Raw genomic sequence first — 25,017 nt, 5'->3', positions numbered from 1 at the left:
TGGAGAAGTGGCAGATGCAGTTTAATATAGACAAATGCAAAGTTCTAAATATTGGACAGGAAAATAACCATACCACATATAAACTAAATAATGTAGATCTTAATACTACTGATTGTGAAAAGGATTTAGGAGTTCTGGTTAGCAGTAATCTAAAACCAAGACAACAGTGCATTAGTGTTCACAATAAAGCTAACAGAATCCTTGGCTTCATATCTAGAAGTATAAATAATAGAAGTCCTCAGGTTGTTCTTCAACTCTATATATCCTTGGTTAGGCCTCATTTAGACTACGCTGCTCAGTTCTGGTTACCGTATTACAGAATGGACATAAATGTACTGGAAAACGTACAGAGGAGGATGACAAAGTTGATCCCATGTATCAAATTTTCCCTATGAGGATAGACTGAGGCCCTGAATCTGCACTCTCTCGAAAGACGTAGAATTAGGGATTATTTGATCGAGGTGTATAAATGGAAAACAGGAATAAATAAAGGGGATGTAGGTAGCGTGCTGAAAATTTCCAGCCAAGACAGGACTCGCAGCAATGGTTTCAAGTTGGAAAAATTCAGATTCAGGAAGGATATAGGAAAGCACTGGTTTGGTAATAGAGTTGTGGATGAGTGGAACAAACTCCCCAGTACAGTTATAGAGGCTAAAACGATGTGTAGTTTTAAAAATAGGTTAGATAAATACACGAGTGGGTGTAAGTTGGACCTGACTAGCTTGTGCTACTAGGTCTGATGCCTTGCTCCTTCCTTAAGTGGAAGTGACCTGACTAGGTGGGTCATTGGGCTAATTGAGGGGGGAGCATGGACCTGCTTTGCATGGGTCAGTAGGCCCGGTGCAGTGTTCCTTCTTTCTTATGTTCTTAAAAGATGGCCACAAATTATGTAATGTATTTTGACCAGCGAATTATAAGCCACATTACTGAATATACGTAATATTAAAGAAGAATTCTTACGCAGTTAACTACAATAAGACTGGTCAAGACAGATGGTCGATCACAAAAGAGATATATTATTTCCAAGTTCTAATTCAAAGATCCGCAATTTTATAGAGATTGAATGTAGAAATGTTGAAGATACAGCAAGTTACTTCAGATTACAATATAAATTAAATGCGGCAATAGTATATGTAAAAATTATAGGGAAATAAGTCTGTTGAGTGTACCTAGTAGTGTATGGTAGAGTTATTATTGATAGAATTATGAGTAAGACAGAGAGCGGGATAGCAGATGAACAAGGAGCCTTTAGGAAAGGTAGGGGGTGTGTAGACCAAGTGTTTACAGTGAAACATATGAAAAGAGGCCTGTTGGCCCATACTAGGCAGGTCCTTTACAATACATCCTGCTAACAAAACATTTGCCCAACCCAATTTTCAATGCTACCCAAGAAATAAGGTCTGATAACTATCCTCTAATATATGCAAGTCCCGCTCAAATCCAACCCCTCTCGCTCATGTATATATCCAACCTAAATTTGAAGCTACCCAAGGTTTTAGCATCAATAACAAAACTAGGTAGACTGTTCCACTCATCAACTACCCTATTTCCAAACCAATACATGTACTTTCCTATATCCTTTCTAAATCTAAACTTGTCTAATTTAAATCCATCATTGCGGGTTCTCTCTAGGTGAGATATCCTCAAGACCTTATTTACATCCCCTTTGTTAATACCCATATTCCACTTGTACACTTTAATCGTGTTTCCCCTCATTCTTCGTCTTACAAGTGAATGTAGTTTAAGAGTTTTCAGTCGTTCTTCATACGGAAGATTTCTAATGCTATGTATTAATTTGGTCATTCTTTGCTGAATGTTTTCTAACGAATTTATGTCCATTCTGTAATATGGAGACCAGAACTGAGCTGCATAATCTAGGTGAGGCCTTACTAATGATGTATAAAGCTGCAGTATGACCTCTGGACATCTGTTGCTTACACTTCTTGATATAAATCCCAATAATCTATTTGCCTTATTACATATGCTTAGGCATTAATGTCTTGGTTTAAGGTTGCTGCTTACCATAACCCCCAAGTCCTTTTTGCAATCTGTATGGCTAAGTTCTACATTATTTAACTTATAAGTGCTAGGGTTATGGGCACTCCCGAGCTTCAGAACCTTGCATTTATCTACATTGAACTGCATCTGCCACTTTTCTGACCAAGAATAGAGTTTGTCTAAATCCTCCTGGAGTTCCCTAACATCTATGTTTGAATCAATTATCCTACCTATCTTTGTGTCATCGGCAAATTTGCTCATATCACTAATAATACCCTCATCAAGGTCATTGATATATATTATAAACAATAATGGGCCTAAAACTGATCCCTGTGGTACGCTACTTGTTACAGATCCCCACTCGGATTTAACCCCATTTAAGCATACTCTCTGCTTCCTATTAATGAGCCATGACTCGATCCATGACAGCACTTTTCCCCCAATGCCATGAGCTGCCACTTTCTTTAACAGTCTCTGGTGCGGTACTCTATCAAAAGTCTTACTAAAATTTAAATAAACAATATCGAATTCTTTACCATGATCAACGGCCTCAAAAGCTTTATTGAAGAAGGTTAATAAATTAGTTAGGCAGGAACGGCCCCTCATGAATCCATGTTGAGTATCATTAATCAAGCTATGCTTATCCAGATGGCTTCTTATATTATCAGCTATAATTGACTCTAGTAATTTGCCTACAATTGAGGTTAGGCTTATTGGACGGTAATTTGATGGTAACGACTTGTCCCCTGCTCTAAAAAAGGAATAATATTAGCCATCTTCCACATATCAGACACTACACCTGTTTGAAGAGAAATATTAAAAATATTAGTCAATGGTTCACAAAGTTCCATTTTACACTAAGAATCCTGGAAAAAAGTTCGTCAGGGCCCGGGGATTTATTTTGCTTCAGTCGGTCTATCTGTTTGATAACCATTTCACTAGTGACTATGATATTGCATAATTTGTCGTCTTCAAGCCCACTATAAAAAATTATTACTGGGATATTGTTAGTGTCCTCCTGAGTAAAAACCGAGAGAAAATTATTATTTAAAATCAAGCACATTTCGTTCTCTTTGTCAGTAAGATGCCCATAGGAGTTATTGGGTACGGGAGTTATTTCTTGGGTAGCTTTAGGTAGAGGTCGTTTTGATAAGGACCTGCCTCGCATGGGCCAGTAGGCCTTCTGCAGTGTTCCTACATTCTTATGTTCTTTTAGTTATTTTTAGGGGGACCTATCTTATCTCTAACTTTTGTTCTATAAACGTGGAAAAAACTTTTCGGGTTAGTTTTTGAATCCCTGGCAACTTTAATTTCATAGTCCCGTTTGGCTTTTCTTATCCCCTTTTTAATGTCCCTCTTAATGTCAATATACTAATTCATAAGATGACCCTCACCTCTTTTGATGTGCCTATAAATTCCCTTTTTCTGTCCTAAAAGATATTTGAGCCTATTATTCATCCATTTTGGGTCATTTCTGTTCAATCTAATTTCTTTATATGGGATAAATGTTCTTTGGGCAGCAAACATATGGGTGAACAGTATTTGGATAAGGGTAAAGAGGTTTTTGTGGCATTCATGGATTTGGAAAAGGCACATGATAGGATGGATAGGAGAGCAATGTTGCAAATGTATGGAATAGGAGGTAGATTATTGAAAGCAGTGAAGAGTTTTTACGAGGATAGTGAGGCTCAGGTTAGAGTATGTAGGCGAGATGGGGATTATTTCCCAGTAAAAGTAGGCCTTAGACAGGGATGTGTGATGTCACTATGGTTGTTCAATATATTTATAGATGGGGTTGTAAAAGAAGTGAATGCTCAGGTGTTGGCAAGAGGTGTGGGGTTAAAATATAAAGAATCTAACACAAAGTGGGAGTTGTCACAGTTGCTCTTTGCTGATGACACTGTGCTTTTGGGAGATTCTGAAGAGAAGTTGCAAAGGTTGGTGGATGAGTTTGGTAGGGTATGTAAAAGAAGGAAGGTAAAAGTGAATATAGGAAAGAGTAAGGCGATGAGGATAACAAAAAAATTAGGTAATGGAAGATTGGATATCAGATTGGAGGGAGAGAGTATGGAGGAGGTGAATGTGTTCAGATATCTGGGAGTGGACATGTCAGCAGATGGGTCTATGAAGGATGAGGTGAATCATAGAATTGACGAGGGGAAAAAGACGAGTGTTTCACTGAGGTGTCTGTGGAGACAGAACTTGATCCATGAAATCAAAGAGGGGAATATATGAGAGTGTAGCTATACCAACGCTCTTGTTTGGGTGCGAGGCATGGGTTGTGAATGTTGCAGCGAGGAGAATGCTGGAGGTAGTGGAGATATCATGTCTGAAGGCAATGTGTGGTGTGAATATAATGCAGAGAATCCATGACTTGGAGATTAGGTGGTGGTGTGGGATTACCAAAACTATTATCCAGAGGGCTGAGGGGGGGGGGTTATTGAGATGGTTTCAACATGCAGAGAGGATGGAATGAAATAGAATGACTTCGAGAGTATACAAATCTGTAGTGAAGGGAAAGCAGGGTAGGAGTCGGCCTAGGAAATGTTGGAGGGAGGGGGTAAAGGTTTTGTGTGCGAGGGATTTGGACTTCCAGCAAGCATGTGTGAATGTGTTAGACAGGAGCGAATAGAGACAAATGGTTTTTAGGACTGTGTGCTGTTGGAATGTAAGCAAGGTAACATTTATGAAGGGGTTCAGAGAAACCGGCAGGCTGGACTCGAGCCCTGGAGATGGGAAGTACAGTGTCTGCACTCTGAAGGAGGGGTGTTAATGTTGCAGTTTTATAAACTGTAGTGTAAAGCACCACTCTGGCAAGACAGTGATGGAGTGAATGGTGAAAATTTTTCTTTTCCAGGCCACCCTGACCTGGTGAGAAATGACCAATGAGTTAATAAAAAAAATATACAGGCTACCAATTATGTATGGGTGTTGAAGGAAGAGCAGGGACGGAGCTGGATGAAAGCTGGTTTTATTAGACATAACAGATTGCTGTCTCAATTATGCTAAGGAGATAGTGTTTTTTAACAATGGCTTTGAATTAGTTGGCAGATAGAGAACCTTTCAATGCTTCATAGTTCTTGATCTTAGGGCCTTTTATGAGCATTGAGTTTTCACACAGGTTGAGTTAAAAGGAAAAGTTTCAGAGAAAGGCTTATATTGAAAATGACTGTCCTATATACTTTAGGTACAGTAGTATGAGCACATATTTTGTTTATTAAACAAGTTCAAGTTTTGGGGGAGCGTGTTGTTTGCCACTGGAATGGGAAATTGTTTGCACAGCAGTTTTAAGTTATTAATGATTTTAGGTCATTTTATATAGATTCCCATATCTAATTCAATCCCTATGCTTCTATAATACTGTATAACACAAATATTGGGGTAGGGCTCTAATGTGACAACTCATAACATGAGCTGAACTCTGGGGTGCTGGACAGACCAGGCTCAAGCCAACCAAAATTTCCAATAACCTCCTCACACCTTTTTTTTTTAACACACTGCCCATCTCCCACTGAGGTAGGATGGCCATGAGGCTATACATTTTCAACATTGCTCACTATTACTGTCTTGCAAGAAGCATGCTAATAGTACACCTCGGATAACTCTCTAAACTGTATTATCCCCGCACATCCTTCAGAGTGCAGGCACTATACTTCACTCCTCCAGAACTATAACTTCCCTGCTCATCCTTCAGAATGCAGGCACTGCACTTTCAACTACCAGGACTCAAGTCCAGATAACCACTCTCCCTAAATTGCTTTGTAAATGTTGCCTTGCTCACACTCCGACAGCACATCAAATCAAATCATAATAACCACTAACCCCTAAATTCTTTCTTTCAACCAGGTTGCCACCATGAAGCTCCAGTGCCACTGCAGATGCCCCTGACTCTCCTTCCTCCAGTTCTACATTCTTTGTGTCTTTGATAGACGATAAATGTCATTTTAGTGCAAATATGGGTTTATGCTGAACACTTTAAGGTGGATCACTAAAAAACTTTCAAATACCAATATTAACTTGATTTTAGGATTTAAAATGAAAATTTTAAGGATTGTAAACACACATAAAGGGGATTACCAATAGACCCCTGGTTTTCAAGGCCCCCTGGCTGTCTTCAAGAAGGTGCTGGACAGGCACCTAAAGTCAGTACCTGACCAGCCGGGCTGTGGTTAGTACGTCAATTTAGGTGCAACCAGCAGTAACAGCCTAGTTGATCAGGCTCTGATCCACCACACGACCTGGTCACTGACTGGGCCATGGTGGATACACAATATTCTTTTATACTTACACATAACTTTAGTTAAGACTCCTAATAAATATACCCAACACCAAAATGTCACATTCTTCAACTTTAGCAAGTTATCTTATGTTATTATTACATGAGTATGCACGACCATAACATCTGTGAGCCAGTATAACCTTTACACACATTTATAGTATTCTCTGCCAAAACTTTTATACAAATCGTTAAAAATACAAACACACAACGTAAGTACATCACACTGAGTTAACTGGCTTACTGCTGTATGCAGTTATATCACACTGAGTTAACTGGCTTACTGCTGTATGCAGTTATATCACACTGACTTAACTGGCTTACTGCTGTATGCAGTTATATCACACTGACTTAACTGGCTTACTGCTGTATGCAGTTACATCGTGAATTTTTTATGTAATCAGCAATGCCAGTTACAGTGACTTAACTATCTTTTTCTATATCAACATTTTATATTTATGTGACTATATTATGCCACAGTCAGTTGTGTTCATTATTCTGTGTTACACGGATAGAGTTCAATAAATTCTTACTTGTCTTGTTCTTCTTCTTCAAGATATGTTCAGTTGACAGGTTATTTCCTCCTGTCAATGACTTCATCAGTAGTGATGTACAGTGATTGGTAGGTTGATGTCTGATGTCACTGCAGTTGATTGTAGTAATCAACTGACTCTGCCAAGTGATTTACTGTGTTATTGATGGTATCTAGGGAATCACCATTACTCGAGTTTTAAATTTTTTTAGACATTACACAATGTTAGATAAATACACACAGTTGCAACTAATGTCGCATTTTACTGTACCAACACTTGGCTCCTGGAGAGGTCAACATTGTAGCAACACTTGGCTCCTGGAGAGGTCAACATTGTAGCAACACTTGGCTCCTGGAGAGGTCAACATTGTAGCAACACTTGGCTCCTGGAGAGGTCAACATTGTAGCAACACTTGCCTCCTGGAGAGGTCAACACTGTAGCAACACTTGGCTCCTGGAGAGGTCAACATTGTAGCAACACTTGCCTCCTGGAGAGGTCAACACTGTAGCAACACTTGCCTCCTGGAGAGGTCAACACTGTACCAACACTTGGCTCCTGGAGAGGTCAACACTGTAGCAACACTTGCCTCCTGGAGAGGTCAACACTGTAGCAACACTTGGCTCCTGGAGAGGTCAACACTGTAGCAACACTTGCCTCCTGGAGAGGTCAACATTGTAGCAACACTTGGCTCCTGGAGAGGTCAACATTGTAGCAACACTTGGCTCCTGGAGAGGTCAACATTGTAGCAACACTTGGCTCCTGGAGAGGTCAACATTGTAGTAACACTTGGCTCCTGGAGAGGTCAACATTGTAGCAACACTTGGCTCCTGGAGAGGTCAACATTGTAGCAACACTTGGCTCCTGGAGAGGTCAACATTGTAGTAACACTTGGCTCCTGGAGAGGTCAACATTGTAGCAACACTTGGCTCCCAGAGAGGTCAACATTGACCTAACATTTTGTCAGTAATTCTACAATTATCTCTAAGTTTGGGCTGATGGCAATCGTCTTATTATTTTTTTTTTATTAACACACTTGCCATTTCTCACCAAGTCAGGGAGCCCCAAAAAATAAAAAACTTTCATCATTCGCTCCAACATTGTCTTGCTAGAGGCACACTTACACTACAGTTATAAAACTGCAACATTAACACCCCTCCTTCAGAGTGCAGGCACTGTACTTCCCATCTCCAGGACTCAAGTCCAGCCTGCCAGTTTCCCTGAATCCCTTCATAAATATTACCCTGCTCACACTCCAACACCACGTCAAGTCCTGAAAAAAAAAACTGTCTCCATTCGCTCCTATTTAACATGCTCACACATGTTAAATAGGAGCGAATGGAAAGTCCAAGCCCCTCGCACACAAAACCTCCTTTACCCCCTCCCTCCAACCTTTCCTAGGCTGACCTCTACCCCACCTTCCCTCAACTATAGATTTATACACTCTCAGTCATTCTGTTTTGTTCCAGCTTCTACATGTCCGAACCACCTCAACAACCCCTCTTCAGCCCTCAAAGTGACTTACTTCCATTGGGTTAATACTTATGTAGTGGACAGATTCCTCCACATAAGTAGTTTTCTGTTGTGAAGGGAATTTTCAGGTGGTGAAGTCATGACTGAAGATGGCCTTTGAAAGAGAAAAACAGATACATCCACCAGCCAGCAACAGCCTGGTCCATCAGGCAAACACCAGACAAAACTAGCCAAAGGTCACACTCTGGAAATATAAAAACTCTCTGAATTCAAAGGTACATCATAGGTAAATACTGTATTGTTAGTTTAATGTTTAACGAGTGTAATGTTCAAGTTTATTACTTGATCTAAATACCCAGAGACCTTAATATAGCAGGACTGTGTAGGAAACTAGGCACAGTATTTCAGGGATTACAGTTAAAATTTTGTGGATTCCTCTCTCACATAGGCCTCCACGACAATGATCTCTCACATGGGCCTCCACGACACTGACCTCTCACGTAGGCCTCCATGACAATGACCTCTTACATGGGCCTCCACAACAATGACCTCTCACATAGGCCTCCACAACACTGACCTCTCACACAGGCCTCCACGACACTGACCTCTCACACGGGCCTCCACGACACTGACCTCTCACACGGGCCTCCACGACAATGACCTCTCACACAGGCCTCCATGACAATGACCTCTTACATGGGTCTCCACAACAATGACCTCTCACATAGGCCTCCATGACACTGACCTCTCACATAGGCCTCCATGACACTGACCTCTCACACAGGCCTCCATGACACTGACCTCTCACACAGGCCTCCACGACACTGACCTCTCACGTAGGCCTCCATGACAATGACCTCTCACATGGGTCTCCACAACAACCTCACACAGGCCTCCATGACAATGACCTCTCACATGGGCCTCCACAACAATGACCTCTCACATTCACCCTAATGGAAATCAAGGACCCCAATGGAAATAAAGGAATATAATGAAAAATCAAGAACCCAATGGGAATCAAGGATCCTAATGGAAAACCAATACCGCAATGGGAATCAAGGATCGAGGTGTCCCGTAGCTGGATCGTTAGCACACTCACTCACACTGAGGTCCGGAGTTCGAATCTCCGGTGCCTGGAGAGGGTTCTGGGGGTCAAAATCCCCTCCCCCCAGCCAGGCTGGAAAACCACCTCCAATTCACCGACATACACAGCAATAACCAAACTACAAGCCAACACCACCAAGATTCTACACGCCCCTCTACAGACACCTTCGCTCGGCAACTCCCTCTTTCCACTCCTCGATGGTGCTCCCTTCAAGGTGCTGTACTGCATGGTGTATGCACACCTTGCAATTGCAGCAAACCCCGGCACTTCCAACACCACTATTAACGAACTATTCCATCTGAACAACATGACTGCCTTTAATTTCCGGAACTCCATACCTTCAGCCAACATCCTGATGACTCACGAAATCGTAATGACACGATTGCAAACAAACCATACCACGGGTGGGGATAGAACTCGCGGTCAGAGTGTCTCAAGACTCCAGACCGTCGTGACGGTCTGGAGTCTTGACTCTCTGATCGCGGGTTCTATCCCCGCCTGTGGTATGGTTTATCCTGAAGATCCTTCCCAACATCGTGAACTTCACTGCACCTGCAGACTTGTCTCCTGCCCAAGCAACTGCTCCTGTAACTTCTATAACCCCTTCCACTGCCGCAATAATGATCATGCTGCCTCAACTACCATCTCCCAACCTGCTGTTACACCACCATTACACCTCTCCACTGCTCCTGTCGACCCTCAATCACCTGCTAACACCATTGTAGACTCGCCAAATGAATCCCCTTCAGAAGATAGTGACTACTCCAGCAAACCCTCATGGGGAAACCTTACCCTCTACACTTCTTCCTCGAATGCTGACACCATGACCGGGACCCCAGTGGAAATGAGTGACTGACATTTTTGGGTTATCCCAGGTTCTCTACACACATGCTGCTATGTATGATAATCTATGTAACTGTGTATACCTGAATAAACTTACTGAGCTGTACAAAAGCCTCGGTGCTGGAACAGTCAAGTATGTCTGTGAATCACCTCTTCACTTCACACTCACTCAAGTTCTTGAGTGCATCAAGCCTCTATGCTTCACCTTCAGTAACAAGACTAAACTATACTACCTCTCCAGAAGCAGCTTCAATAAATCTTTAAATGACTCCACTGCAAACCTGCCTCCTCAATTACTCCTGTAACTCCCACCTGTGTGCTGCCCTCTGATATTCCTGTCTACCCTCTCCTGCGACCTAGAAAATGTCAGCTTCTCAAGACTGAAGACCTTAACTACCACCAGACCGATGCATACACAGGTTACTCTTCCTGTTTTATACAAGTTCGTCCCACATGCGCCAAGCACCTGGGTTAAGCTCTGGTTCTTTTTCTTCGACTGAGGACACGCCTTTCCACTGCTATTCTTTGCATATCCAGTCTTCCCAGCTCAACTTACATTAGGTCCTACCTAAACTCTCGATCTTGGGTCTGTTTCCATGAGACACCTGTTGTCTATGTTCACCCATCTGTAAAACGGGTACCTGGGTGTTGGTGGACTAGTGTGGGTGGCATCCTGGGTGTTAGTGGACTGGTGTGGGTGGCATCCTGGGTGTTAGTGGACTGGTGTGGGTGGCATCCTGGGTGTTAGTGGACTGGTGTGGGTGGCATCCTGGGTGTTAGTGGACTGGTGTGGGTGGCATCCTGGGTGTTAGTGGACTGGTGTGGGTCACATCCTGGGTGTTAGTGGACTGGTGTGGGTCGCATCCTGGGTGTTAGTGGACTGGTGTGAGTCACATCCTGGGTGTTAATGGACTGGTGTGGGTCACATCCTGGGTGTTAGTGGACTGGTGTGGGTCGCATCCTGGGTGTTAGTGGACTGGTGTGAGTCACATCCTGGGTGTTAATGGACTGGTGTGGGTCACATCCTGGGTGTTAGTGGACTGGTGTGGGTCGCATCCTGAGTGTTAGTGGACTGGTGTGGGTCGCATCCTGAGTGTTAGTGGACTGGTGTGGGTCACATCCTGGGTGTTAGTGGACTGGTGTGAGTCACATCCTGGGTGTTAGTGGACTGGTGTGGGTCGCATCTTGCATCATTATGTACCTCTGTAAAGTTGAGGTACAGTTCCTGGACCCATTATATACCTCTAATGTTGAGGTACAGTCCCTGGACCCATTATGTACCTCTAATGTTGAGGTACAGTCCCTGGACCCATTATGTACCTCTGTAATGTTGAGGTACAGTCCCTGGACCCATTATGTACCTCTGTAATGTTGAGGTACAGTCCCTGGACCCATTATGTACCTCTGTAATGTTGAGGTACAGTTCCTGGACCCATTATATACCTCTAATGTTGAGGTACAGTCCCTGGACCCATTATGTACCTCTGTAATGTTGAGGTACAGTCCCTGAACCCATTATGTACCTCAGTAATGTTGAGGTACAGTCCCTGGACCCATTATGTACCTCAGTAATGTTGAGGTACAGTCCCTGGACCCATTATGTACCTCTGTATGTTGAGGTACAGTCCCTGGACCCATTATGTACCTTCATAATGTTGAGGTACAGTCCCTGGACCCATTATGTACCTTCGTAATGTTGAGGTACAGTCCCTGGACCCATTATGTACCTCAGTAATGTTGAGGTACAGTCCCTGGACCCATTATGTACCTCAGTAATGTTGAGGTACAGTCCCTGGACCCATTATGTACCTCAGTAATGTTGAGGTACAGTCCCTGGACCCATTATGTACCTCAGTAATGTTGAGGTACAGTCCCTGGACCCATTATGTACCTCTGTAATGTTGAGGTACAGTCCCTGGACCCATTATGTACCTCTGTAATGTTGAGGTACAGTCCCTGGACCCATTATGTACCTCTGTAATGTTGAGGTACAGTCCCTGGACCCATTATGTACCTCTGTAATGTTGAGGTACAGTCCCTGGACCCATTATGTACCTCTGTAATGTTGAGGTACAGTCCCTGGACCCATTATGTACCTCTGTAATGTTGAGGTACAGTACCTGGACCCATTATGTACCTCTGTAATGTTGAGGTACAGTCCCTGGACCCATTATGTACCTTCGTAATGTTGAGGTACAGTCCCTGGACCCATTATGTACCTCTGTAATGTTGAGGTACAGTCCCTGGACCCATTATGTACCTCTGTAATGTTGAGGTACAGTCCCTGGACCCATTATGTACCTCTGTAATGTTGAGGTACAGTCCCTGGACCCATTATGTACCTCTGTAATGTTGAGGTACAGTCCCTGGACCCATTATGTACCTCAGTAATGTTGAGGTACAGTCCCTGGACCCATTATGTACCTCAGTAATGTTGAGGTACAGTCCCTGGACCCATTATGTACCTCTGTATGTTGAGGTACAGTACCTGGACCCATTATGTACCTCTGTATGTTGAGGTACAGTACCTGGACCCATTATGTACCTTCGTAATGTTGAGGTACAGTCCCTGGACCCATTATGTACCTCTGTAATGTTGAGGTACAGTCCCTGGACCCATTATGTACCTCTGTAATGTTGAGGTACAGTCCCTGGACCCATTATGTACCTCTGTAATGTCGAGGTACAGTCCCTGGACCCATTATGTACCTCTGTAATGTTGAGGTACAGTCCCTGGACCCATTATGTACCTCAGTAATGTTGAGGTACAGTCCCTGGACCCATTATGTACCTCAGTAATGTTGAGGTACAGTCCCTGGACCCATTATGTACCTCAGTAATGTTGAGGTACAGTCCCTGGACCCATTATGTACCTCTGTATGTTGAGGTACAGTACCTGGACCCATTATGTACCTTAGTAATGTTGAGGTACAGTCCCTGGACCTTCGTAATTATGTACCTCTGTATGTTGAGGTACAGTACCTGGACCCATTATGTACCTTCGTAATGTTGAGGTACAGTCCCTGGACCCATTATGTACCTCTAATGTTGAGGTACAGTCCCTGGACCCATTATGTACCTCTGTAATGTTGAGGTACAGTCCCTGGACCCATTATGTACCTCTGTAATGTTGAGGTACAGTCCCTGGACCCATTATGTACCTCTGTAATGTTGAGGTACAGTCCCTGGACCCATTATGTACCTCAGTAATGTTGAGGTACAGTCCCTGGACCCATTATGTACCTCAGTAATGTTGAGGTACAGTACCTGGACCCATTATGTACCTTCGTAATGTTGAGGTACAGTACCTGGACCCATTATGTACCTCAGTAATGTTGAGGTACAGTCCCTGGACCCATTATGTACCTCAGTAATGCTGAGGTACAGTCCGTGGACCCATTATGTACCTCTGTATGTTGAGGTACAGTACCTGGACCCATTATGTACCTTCGTAATGTTGAGGTAAAGTCCCTGGACTCATTATGTACCTCTGTAATGTTGAGGTACAGTCCCTGGACCCATTATGTACCTCTGTAATGTTGAGGTACAGTCCCTGGACCCATTATGTACCTCAGTAATGTTGAGGTACAGTCCCTGGACCCATTATGTACCTCTATGTTGAGGTACAGTACCTGGACCCATTATGTACCTTCGTAATGTTGAGGTACAGTCCCTGGACCCATTATGTACCTCAGTAATGTTGAGGTACAGTCCCTGGACCCATTATGTACCTCAGTAATGTTGAGGTATAGTACCTGGACCCATTATGTACCTTCGTAATGTTGAGGTACAGTACCTGGACCCATTATGTACCTCAGTAATGTTGAGGTACAGTCCCTGGACCCATTATGTACCTCAGTAATGTTGAGGTACAGTCCCTGGACCCATTATGTACCTCTATGTTGAGGTACAGTACCTGGACCCATTATGTACCTTCGTAATGTTGAGGTACAGTCCCTGGACCCATTATGTACCTCTGTAATGTTGAGGTACAGTCCCTGGACCCATTATGTACCTCAGTAATGTTGAGGTACAGTCCCTGGACCCATTATGTACCTCAGTAATGTTGAGGTACAGTCCCTGGACCCATTATGTACCTCTATGTTGAGGTACAGTACCTGGACCCATTATGTACCTTCGTAATGTTGAGGTACAGTCCCTGGACCCATTATGTACCTCTGTATGTTGAGGTACAGTACCTGGACCCATTATGTACCTTCGTAATGTTGAGGTACAGTCCCTGGACCCATTATGTACCTCTATGTTGAGGTACAGTACCTGGACCCATTATGTACCTTCGTAATGTTGAGGTACAGTCCCTGGACCCATTATGTACCTCTGTAATGTTGAGGTACAGTCCCTGGACCCATTATGTACCTCTGTAATGTTGAGGTACAGTCCCTGGACCCATTATGTACCTCTAATTTTTTATTTTATTTAAAACATTATAATACATTAAATAAAAGAAGACAGTATCGGATCTTCCAGAGAAATTATAAATTATCATTGTGGATATACACTGAACATTGTGGATATACACTGGACATTGTGGATATACACTGGACATTGTGGATATACACTGGACATTGTGGATATACACTGGACATTGTGGATATACACTGAACATTGTGGATATACACTGGACATTGTGGATATACACTGGACATTGTGGATATACACTGAACATTGTGGATATACACTGAACATTGTGGATATACACTGAACATTGTGGATATATACTGAACATTGTGGATATACACTGAACATTGTGGATATACACTGGACATTGTGGATATATACTGAACATTGTGGATATATACTGAACATTGTGGATATACACTGGACATTGTGGATATATACTGAACATTGTGGATATACACTGAACATTGTGGATATACACTGGACATTGTGGATATATACTGAACATTGTGGATATACACTGAACATTGTGGATATACACTGGACATTGTGGATATATACTGAACATTGTGGATATACACTGAACATTGTGGATATACACTGAACATTGTGGATATACACTGGACATTGTGGATATATACTGAACATTGTGGATATATACTGAACATTGTGGATATATACTGAACATTGTGGATATATACTGAACATTGTGGATATATACTGAACATTGTGGATATACACTGGACATTGTGGATATATACTGAACATTGTGGATATATACTGAACATTGTGGATATACACTGGACATTGTGGATATATACTGAACATTGTGGATATACACTGAACATTGTGGATATACACTGGACATTGTGGATATATACTGAACATTGTGGATATATACTGAACATTGTGGATATACACTGGACATTGTGGATATATACTGAACATTGTGGATATACACTGAACATTGTGGATATACACTGGACATTGTGGATATATACTGAACATTGTGGATATATACTGAACATTGTGGATATACACTGAACATTGTGGATATACACTGAACATTGTGGATATATACTGAACATTGTGGATATACACTGAACATTGTGGATATATACTGAACATTGTGGATATACACTGAACATTGTGGATATATACTGAACATTGTGGATATACACTGAACATTGTGGATATATACTGAACATTGTGGATATACACTGAACATTGTGGATATATACTGAACATTGTGGATATACACTGAACATTGTGGATATATACTGAACATTGTGGATATACACTGAACATTGTGGATATATACTGAACATTGTGGATATACACTGGACATTGTGGATATACACTGGACATTGTGGATATACACTGAACATTGTGGATATACACTGAACATTGTGGATATACACTGGACATTGTGGATATACACTGAACATTGTGGATATACACTGAACATTGTGGATATACACTGAACATTGTGGATATACACTGGACATTGTGGATATACACTGAACATTGTGGATATACACTGAACATTGTGGATATACACTGGACATTGTGGATATACACTGAACATTGTGGATATACACTGAACATTGTGGATATACACTGAACATTGTGGATATACACTGAACATTGTGGATATACACTGAACATTGTGGATATACACTGAACATTGTGGATATACACTGAACATTGTGGATATACACTGAACATTGTGGATATACACTGAACATTGGTGTTGCCACAAAGTATATCTCATCCCCTGTAGTTTATACCCCTTTATACCTATGTTAAATACAACATTATACAACATTATACAACATTATACAACATTATACAACATTATACAACATTATACAACATTATACAACATTATACAGCATTATACAGCATTATACAACATTATACAACATTATACAGCATTATAAAACATTATACAACATTATACAACATTATACAACATTATACAACATTATACAGCATTATACAACATTATACAACATACAACATTATACAACATTATACAACATTATACAGCATTATACAACATTATACAGCATTATAAAGCATTATACAACATTATACAACATTATACAACATTATACAACATTATACAACATACAACATTATACAACATTTTATTTTTTTTTTATTATCACACCGGCCGATTCCCACCAAGGCAGGGTGGCCCGAAAAAGAAAAACTTTCACCATCATTCACTCCATCACTGTCTTGCCAGAAGGGTGCTTTACACTACAGTTTTTAAACTGCAACATTAACACCCCTCCTTCAGAGTGCAGGCACTGTACTTCCCATCTCCAGGACTCAAGTCCGGCCTGCCGGTTTCCCTGAATCCCTTCATAAATGTTACTTTGCTCACACTCCAACAGCACGTCAAGTATTAAAAACCATTTGTCTCCATTCACTCCTATCAAACACGCTCACGCATGCCTGCTGGAAGTCCAAGCCCCTCGCACACAAAACCTCCTTTACCCCCTCCCTCCAACCCTTCCTAGGCCGACCCCTACCCCGCCTTCCTTCCACTACAGACTGATACACTCTTGAAGTCATTCTGTTTCGCTCCATTCTCTCTACATGTCCGAACCACCTCAACAACCCTTCCTCAGCCCTCTGGACAACAGTTTTGGTAATCCCGCACCTCCTCCTAACTTCCAAACTACGAATTCTCTGCATTATATTCACACCACACATTGCCCTCAGACATGACATCTCCACTGCCTCCAGCCTTCTCCTCGCTGCAACATTCATCACCCACGCTTCACACCCATATAAGAGCGTTGGTAAAACTATACTCTCATACATTCCCCTCTTTGCCTCCAAGGACAAAGTTCTTTGTCTCCACAGACTCCTAAGTGCACCACTCACTCTTTTTCCCTCATCAATTCTATGATTCACCTCATCTTTCATAGACCCATCCGCTGACACGTCCACTCCCAAATATCTGAATACGTTCACCTCCTCCATACTCTCTCCCTCCAATCTGATATTCAATCTTTCATCACCTAATCTTTTTGTTATCCTCATAACCTTACTCTTTCCTGTATTCACCTTTAATTTTCTTCTTTTGCACACCCTACCAAATTCATCCACCAATCTCTGCAACTTCTCTTCAGAATCTCCCAAGAGCACAGTGTCATCAGCAAAGAGCAGCTGTGACAACTCCCACTTTGTGTGTGATTCTTTATCTTTTAACTCCACGCCTCTTGCCAAGACCCTCGCATTTACTTCTCTTACAACCCCATCTATAAATATATTAAACAACCACGGTGACATCACACATCCTTGTCTAAGGCCTACTTTTACTGGGAAAAAATTTCCCTCTTTCCTACATACTCTAACTTGAGCCTCACTATCCTCGTAAAAACTCTTCACTGCTTTCAGTAACCTACCTCCTACACCATACACTTGCAACATCTGCCACATTGCCCCCCTATCCACCCTGTCATACGCCTTTTCCAAATCCATAAATGCCACAAAGACCTCTTTAGCCTTATCTAAATACTGTTCACTTATATGTTTCACTGTAAACACCTGGTCCACACACCCCCTACCTTTCCTAAAGCCTCCTTGTTCATCTGCTATCCTATTCTCCGTCTTACTCTTAATTCTTTCAATTATAACTCTACCATACACTTTACCAGGTACACTCAACAGACTTATCCCCCTATAATTTTTGCACTCTCTTTTATCCCCTTTGCCTTTATACAAAGGAACTATGCATGCTCTCTGCCAATCCCTAGGTACCTTACCCTCTTCCATACATTTATTAAATAATTGCACCAACCACTCCAAAACTATATCCCCACCTGCTTTTAACATTTCTATCTTTATCCCATCAATCCCGGCTGCCTTACCCCCTTTCATTTTACCTACTGCCTCACGAACTTCCCCCACACTCACAACTGGCTCTTCCTCACTCCTACAAGATGTTATTCCTCCTTGCCCTATACACGAAATCACAGCTTCCCTATCTTCATCAACATTTAACAATTCCTCAAAATATTCCTTCCATCTTCCCAATACCTCTAACTCTCCATTTAATAACTCTCCTCTCCTATTTTTAACTGACAAATCCATTTGTTCTCTAGGCTTTCTTAACTTGTTAATCTCACTCCAAAACTTTTTCTTATTTTCAACAAAATTTGTTGATAACATCTCACCCACTCTCTCATTTGCTCTCTTTTTACATTGCTTCACCACTCTCTTAACTTCTCTCTTTTTCTCCATATACTCTTCCCTCCTTGCATCACTTCTACTTTGTAAAAACTTCTCATATGCTAACTTTTTCTCCCTTACTACTCTCTTTACATCATCATTCCACCAATCGCTCCTCTTCCCTCCTGCACCCACTTTCCTGTAACCACAAACTTCTGCTGAACACTCTAACACTACATTTTTAAACCTACCCCATACCTCTTCGACCCCATTGCCTATGCTCTCATTAGCCCATCTATCCTCCAATAGCTGTTTATATCTTACCCTAACTGCCTCCTCTTTTAGTTTATAAACCTTCACCTCTCTCTTCCCTGATGCTTCTATTCTCCTTGTATCCCATCTACCTTTTACTCTCAGTGTAGCTACAACTAGAAAGTGATCTGATATATCTGTGGCCCCTCTATAAACATGTACATCCTGAAGTCTACTCAACAGTCTTTTATCTACCAATACATAATCCAACAAACTACTGTCATTTCGCCCTACATCATATCGTGTATACTTATTTATCCTCTTTTTCTTAAAATATGTATTACCTATAACTAAACCCCTTTCTATACAAAGTTCAATCAAAGGGCTCCCATTATCATTTACACCTGGCACCCCAAACTTACCTACCACACCCTCTCTAAAAGTTTCTCCTACTTTAGCATTCAAGTCCCCTACCACAATTACTCTCTCACTTGGTTCAAAGGCTCCTATACATTCACTTAACATCTCCCAAAATCTCTCTCTCTCCTCTGCATTCCTCTCTTCTCCAGGTGCATACACGCTTATTATGACCCACTTCTCGCATCCAACCTTTACTTTAATCCACATAATTCTTGAATTTACACATTCATATTCTCTTTTCTCCTTCCATAACTGATCATTTAACATTACTGCTACCCCTTCCTTTGCTCTAACTCTCTCAGATACTCCAGATTTAATCCCATTTATTTCCCCCCACTGAAACTCTCCTACCCCCTTCAGCTTTGTTTCGCTTAGGGCCAGGACATCCAACTTCTTTTCATTCATAACATCAGCAATCATCTGTTTCTTGTCATCCGCACTACATCCACGCACATTTAAGCAACCCAGTTTTATAAAGTTTTTCTTCTTCTCTTTTTTAGTAATTGTATACAGGAGAAGGGGTTACTAGCCCATTGCTCCCGGCATTTTAGTCGCCTCATACGACACGCATGGCTTACGGAGGAAAGATTCTTTTCCACTTCCCCATGGACAATAGAAGAAATAAAAAAGAACAAGAGCTATTTAGAAAAAGGAGAAAAACCTAGATGTATGTATATATATATATGCATGTGCGTGTCTGTGAAGTGTGACCAAAGTGTAAGTAGGAGTAGCAAGATATCCCTGTTATCTTAGCGTGTTTATGATACAACATTATACAACATTATACATTATACAACATTATACAACATTATACAACATTATACATTATACAACATTATACAACATTATACAACATTATACAACATTATACAACATTATACAACAGTATACAACATTATACAACATTATACAACATACAACATTATACAACAGTATACAACATTATACAACATACAACATTATACAACAGTATACAACATTATACAACATACAACATTATACAACATTATACAACATACAACATTATACAACATTATACAACAGTATACAACAGTATACAACATTATACAACATTATACAACATACAACATTATACAACAGTATACAACATTATACAACATTATACATTATACAACATTATACAACATTATACAACATAATACATTATACAACATACAACATTATACAACATTATACAACATACAAAATACATTATACATTATACATTTTACAACATACATTATACAACAGTATACCACATAATACATTATACAACATAATACATTATACAACATACAACATTATACAACATACAACATTATACAACATTATACATTATACAACATTATACATTATACAACATTATACATTATACATTATACATTATACAACATTATACATTATACATTATACATTATACAACATTATACAAGATTATACATTATACATTATACAACATTATACAACATACATTATACAACAAACATTATACAACATTATACATTATACAACACTACACAACAAACATTATACAACATTATACATTATACACAACATTATACAACATTATACATTATACAACAAACATTATACAACATTATACAACAAACATTATACATTATACAACAAACATTATACAACATTAAACATTATACAACATTATACACATACAACATTATACATTATACAACATACAACATACAACATTATACATTATACAACATTATACAACATACAACATTATACAACATTATACAACATTATACAACATTAAACAACATTATACAACATTAAACATTATACAACATTATACAACATTATACAACATTATACAACATTAAACATTATACAACATTATACAACATTAAACAACATTAAACAACATTATACAACATTATACAACATTATACAACATTATACAACATACAACATTATACAACATTATACAACATACATCATTATACAACATTATACAACATTATACAACATACAACATTATACAACATACAACATTATACATTATACAACATTAAACAACATTATACAACATACAACATTATACAACATACAACATTATACAACATACAACATTATACATTATACAACATTATACAACATTATACAACAAACATTATACATTATACAACATTATACAACATACAACATTATACATTATACAACATTATACATTATACATTATACAACATTATACATTATACATTATACAACATTATACATTATACAACATTATACATTATACAACATTATACATTATACAACATTATACAACATACATTATACAACATTATACATTATACAACATTATACATTATACAACATTATACATTATACAACATTATACATTATACAACATTATACATTATACAACATTATACAACACAACATTATACAACATTATACAACATACAACATTATACAACATTATACAACATTATACAACATACAACATTATACAACATTATACATTATACAACATTATACATCAAAATATATTACAATAAGCATTGTTATAATAACAAAGAAGCGCTAAACCCACAATATGCATTAATATTTGAATTAGTGTACTTATCACTGGACTGATAGATGTGTAATGTCTATCTACCTGGAGGTTATTCCGGGGGTCAACGCCCCCGCGACCCGGTCCACGACCAGGCCTCCCGGTGGATCAGGGCCTGATCAACTAGGCTGTTACTGCTGGCCGCACGCAGTCCAACGTACGAGCCACAGCCCGGCTGACCCGGCACTGACTTTAGGTATCTGTCCAGCTCTCTCTTGAAGGCAGCCAGGGGTTTATTGGCAATTCCCCTAATGCTTGATGGGAGGCTGTTGAACAGTTTTGGGCCCCGGACACTTATGGTGTTTTCTCTTAGTGTACCAATGGCGCCCCTACTTTTTATTGAGGGCATTTTGCACCGCCTGCCCAGTCTTTTAGTTTGGTAGGGAGTGATCTCTGTGTGCAGATTTGGGACCATTCCTTCCAGGATTTTCCAAGTGTAGATTATGATGTATCTCTCTCTCCTGCGCTCCAGGGAGTACAAGTCAAGTGCTTCCAAGTGTTCCCAGTAGTTAAGGTGCTTGACAGAACTTATACCTGCAGTAAAGGATCTCTGTACACTAATACAAATAATAATAATCCCCACAACTCCTCCTCGTCTGCTAATTACAGTGTACAGATGTACAATTACATGATGTAATGATCCAATAATTATTACTTACATCCACCTTTTTACCAGTGAGAGAAAAATTCCATTTGCACTCGACTTAACATCTTAAAACTGTTTATTTAACTTATTATTTTCTAACATAATTAAACCTTAAGACATATTAACGATAACACTAGTTGATAACAGTTAACAATGTCAACTAACAACATTACACTATATACTGTAACTCACACAGTTAATACATATATCCATATTTATATAAGTAAGACACATTATGACGTGTAAGATGATATAGATTATTTAAGTAAGACACATTATGACGTGTAAGATGATATAGATTATTTAAGTAAGACACATTATGACGTGTAAGATGATATAGATTATTTAAGTAAGACACATTATGACGTGTAAGATGATATAGATTATATTGACAAGTTTCACAGCATTATCAGACTTGATCTTTCACACACAAAATGTAACATTATAGCACCTAATTACTTTAGTAAGCCCCCCCCCCTCACTTGCTACTGACAACCCTTCACAACACTTCTACAATAAGTGTTAAATAACAAGAGATTTTAGCAGTACTAATTACATATTTCACTCTTCCTTATCCAGAGACGAGTCCAGCCAGCCATTACAACACTAAATCACACAACCCTCTCCCAGTCATTCTTCTATATGATACTGGAAAATCAAAAGCCCATCTATGTCCATATACTACCTCATTTCTACACTTTATTTTATAGATATGTCCAGCTAAAGCCCGTATTCTTCCCCCCCCGCCTCCCTCATCACCAGATGTAGATATATAATCCGTCACTAAAGACATTACGCCCCCACACACACTCTCTCCCACTCACTCGATATCCTAACACCAACCATACCCAAGACTCTGCTAAACCATGTACGTACCCTCTTGATATACTTACAGAAACACTTAACAGACTGCAAAAGTCGCATCTGGTATATTCGTAGTTTAGTTTAGGCCCGGTGGCCTGGTGGTTAAAGCTCCCGCTTCACTGGACCCATTATGTACCTTTGTAATCTTTTGACTACCGCCCACAGGATGGGTATGGGGTGCATAAAGATATTAAACTAAAGTGTGTGTGTGTGTGTGTGTGTGTGTGTGTGTGTGTGTGTGTGTGTGTGTGTGTGTGTGTGTGTGTGTGTGTGTGTGTGTGTGTGTGTGTGTGTGTGTGTGACTCAACAATCAATATTTGCACCAATAACTCACTACAGTTGTGACCGGGTGTGGAAGTGTGAATTGCTCATTACTCTATAATTTGTTCATGATTGTAGCCAAAGTATAAACGTAAGTAACCATTCTACAGAATTCATTACCTTTGTAAATTGTGAGTTCATTACCTTTGTACCTAGTTCAGCTATCAAAACTTTGGGGGCCCAGTCCCTGGACCCATTACGTACCTCTGTAATCTGTAAATACCTTTGTAACTTGTCATGATTGTGACCAGACTTACCTGGAGTTCATTACCTTTGTAAATTGTGAGTTCATTACCTTTGTAAATTGTGAGTTCATTACCTTTGTAAATTGTGAGTTCATTACCTTTGTAAATTGTGAGTTCATTACCTCTGTAACTTGCTCAGCTATCAAAACTTTGGAGTCCAGTCCCTGGACCAATTATGTACCTCTGTAATCTTTTGACTACCGCCCACAGGATGGGTATGTGGTGACTACCGCCCACAGGATGGGTATGGGCTGCATAATAAACATATTAAACTAACTTCACACACGGAGGGCCCGGGTTCGATTCCCGGCGGGTGGAAACATTTGACACGTTTCCTTACACCTGTTGTCCTGTTCACCTAGCAGCAAATAGGTACCTGGGTGTTAGTCGACTGGTGTGGGTCGCATCCTGGGGGAAAAGATTAAGGACCCCAATGGAAATAAGTTAGACAGTCCTCGATGACGCACTGACTTTCTTGGGTTATCCTGGGTGGCTAACCCTCAGGGGTTAAAAATCCGAACGAAATCTTATCTTATCTTATCTTACATAGTTTCTCTCACCCTTGACTTCAACCGTAACTTACGGACTGCTTCTCAGATGAGTTCCCAATTATATAACGGAAAAACACTCCTTCCACCACCTCATGACACCTTTCTAACCTCCCTAAAACACACGGTGACACATTTCCCGGAATTCTTACCTGTAATAAGTATCTCAATATACTCATACACTCCTCGAAGTCCCTATACCCCCCCACCACCACCGCCTCAAGTCCCTCACTCTGGCACCATGTTCCCCACCCAATGGCAGATAATGCTTCACATACATGCTCTTCAGTCTGCTACCCAAAGGAATT

At 40.3% G+C, this 25,017-nt stretch overlaps 2 long non-coding RNA genes across 7 annotated transcripts in view; one reads left to right on the top strand and one right to left on the bottom strand.

Annotated features, from left to right (window-relative positions):
• The window catches only part of LOC128704680 (uncharacterized), a 30,982-nt gene extending 24,179 nt beyond the window's left edge, over positions 1–6,803 (top strand). For all 5 annotated transcript variants that reach the window (XR_011390980.1, XR_011390978.1, XR_011390981.1 and 2 more), the window contains one exon: positions 5,845–6,803. This is a non-coding gene — a long non-coding RNA (uncharacterized lncRNA). The remainder of the gene's footprint in view (positions 1–5,844) is intronic.
• The window catches only part of LOC128704679 (uncharacterized), a 92,205-nt gene that overhangs the window by 14,371 nt on the left and 52,817 nt on the right, over positions 1–25,017 (bottom strand). For both annotated transcript variants that reach the window (XR_011390977.1, XR_011390976.1), the window contains exon 3: positions 8,330–8,521. This is a non-coding gene — a long non-coding RNA (uncharacterized lncRNA). The remainder of the gene's footprint in view (positions 1–8,329; positions 8,522–25,017) is intronic.

This window comes from Cherax quadricarinatus, chromosome 100, assembly GCF_038502225.1.
Source record: "Cherax quadricarinatus isolate ZL_2023a chromosome 100, ASM3850222v1, whole genome shotgun sequence".
Taxonomy (NCBI): Eukaryota; Metazoa; Arthropoda; class Malacostraca; order Decapoda; family Parastacidae; genus Cherax; species Cherax quadricarinatus.
This window is presented reverse-complemented; position numbering and strand designations above follow the sequence as displayed.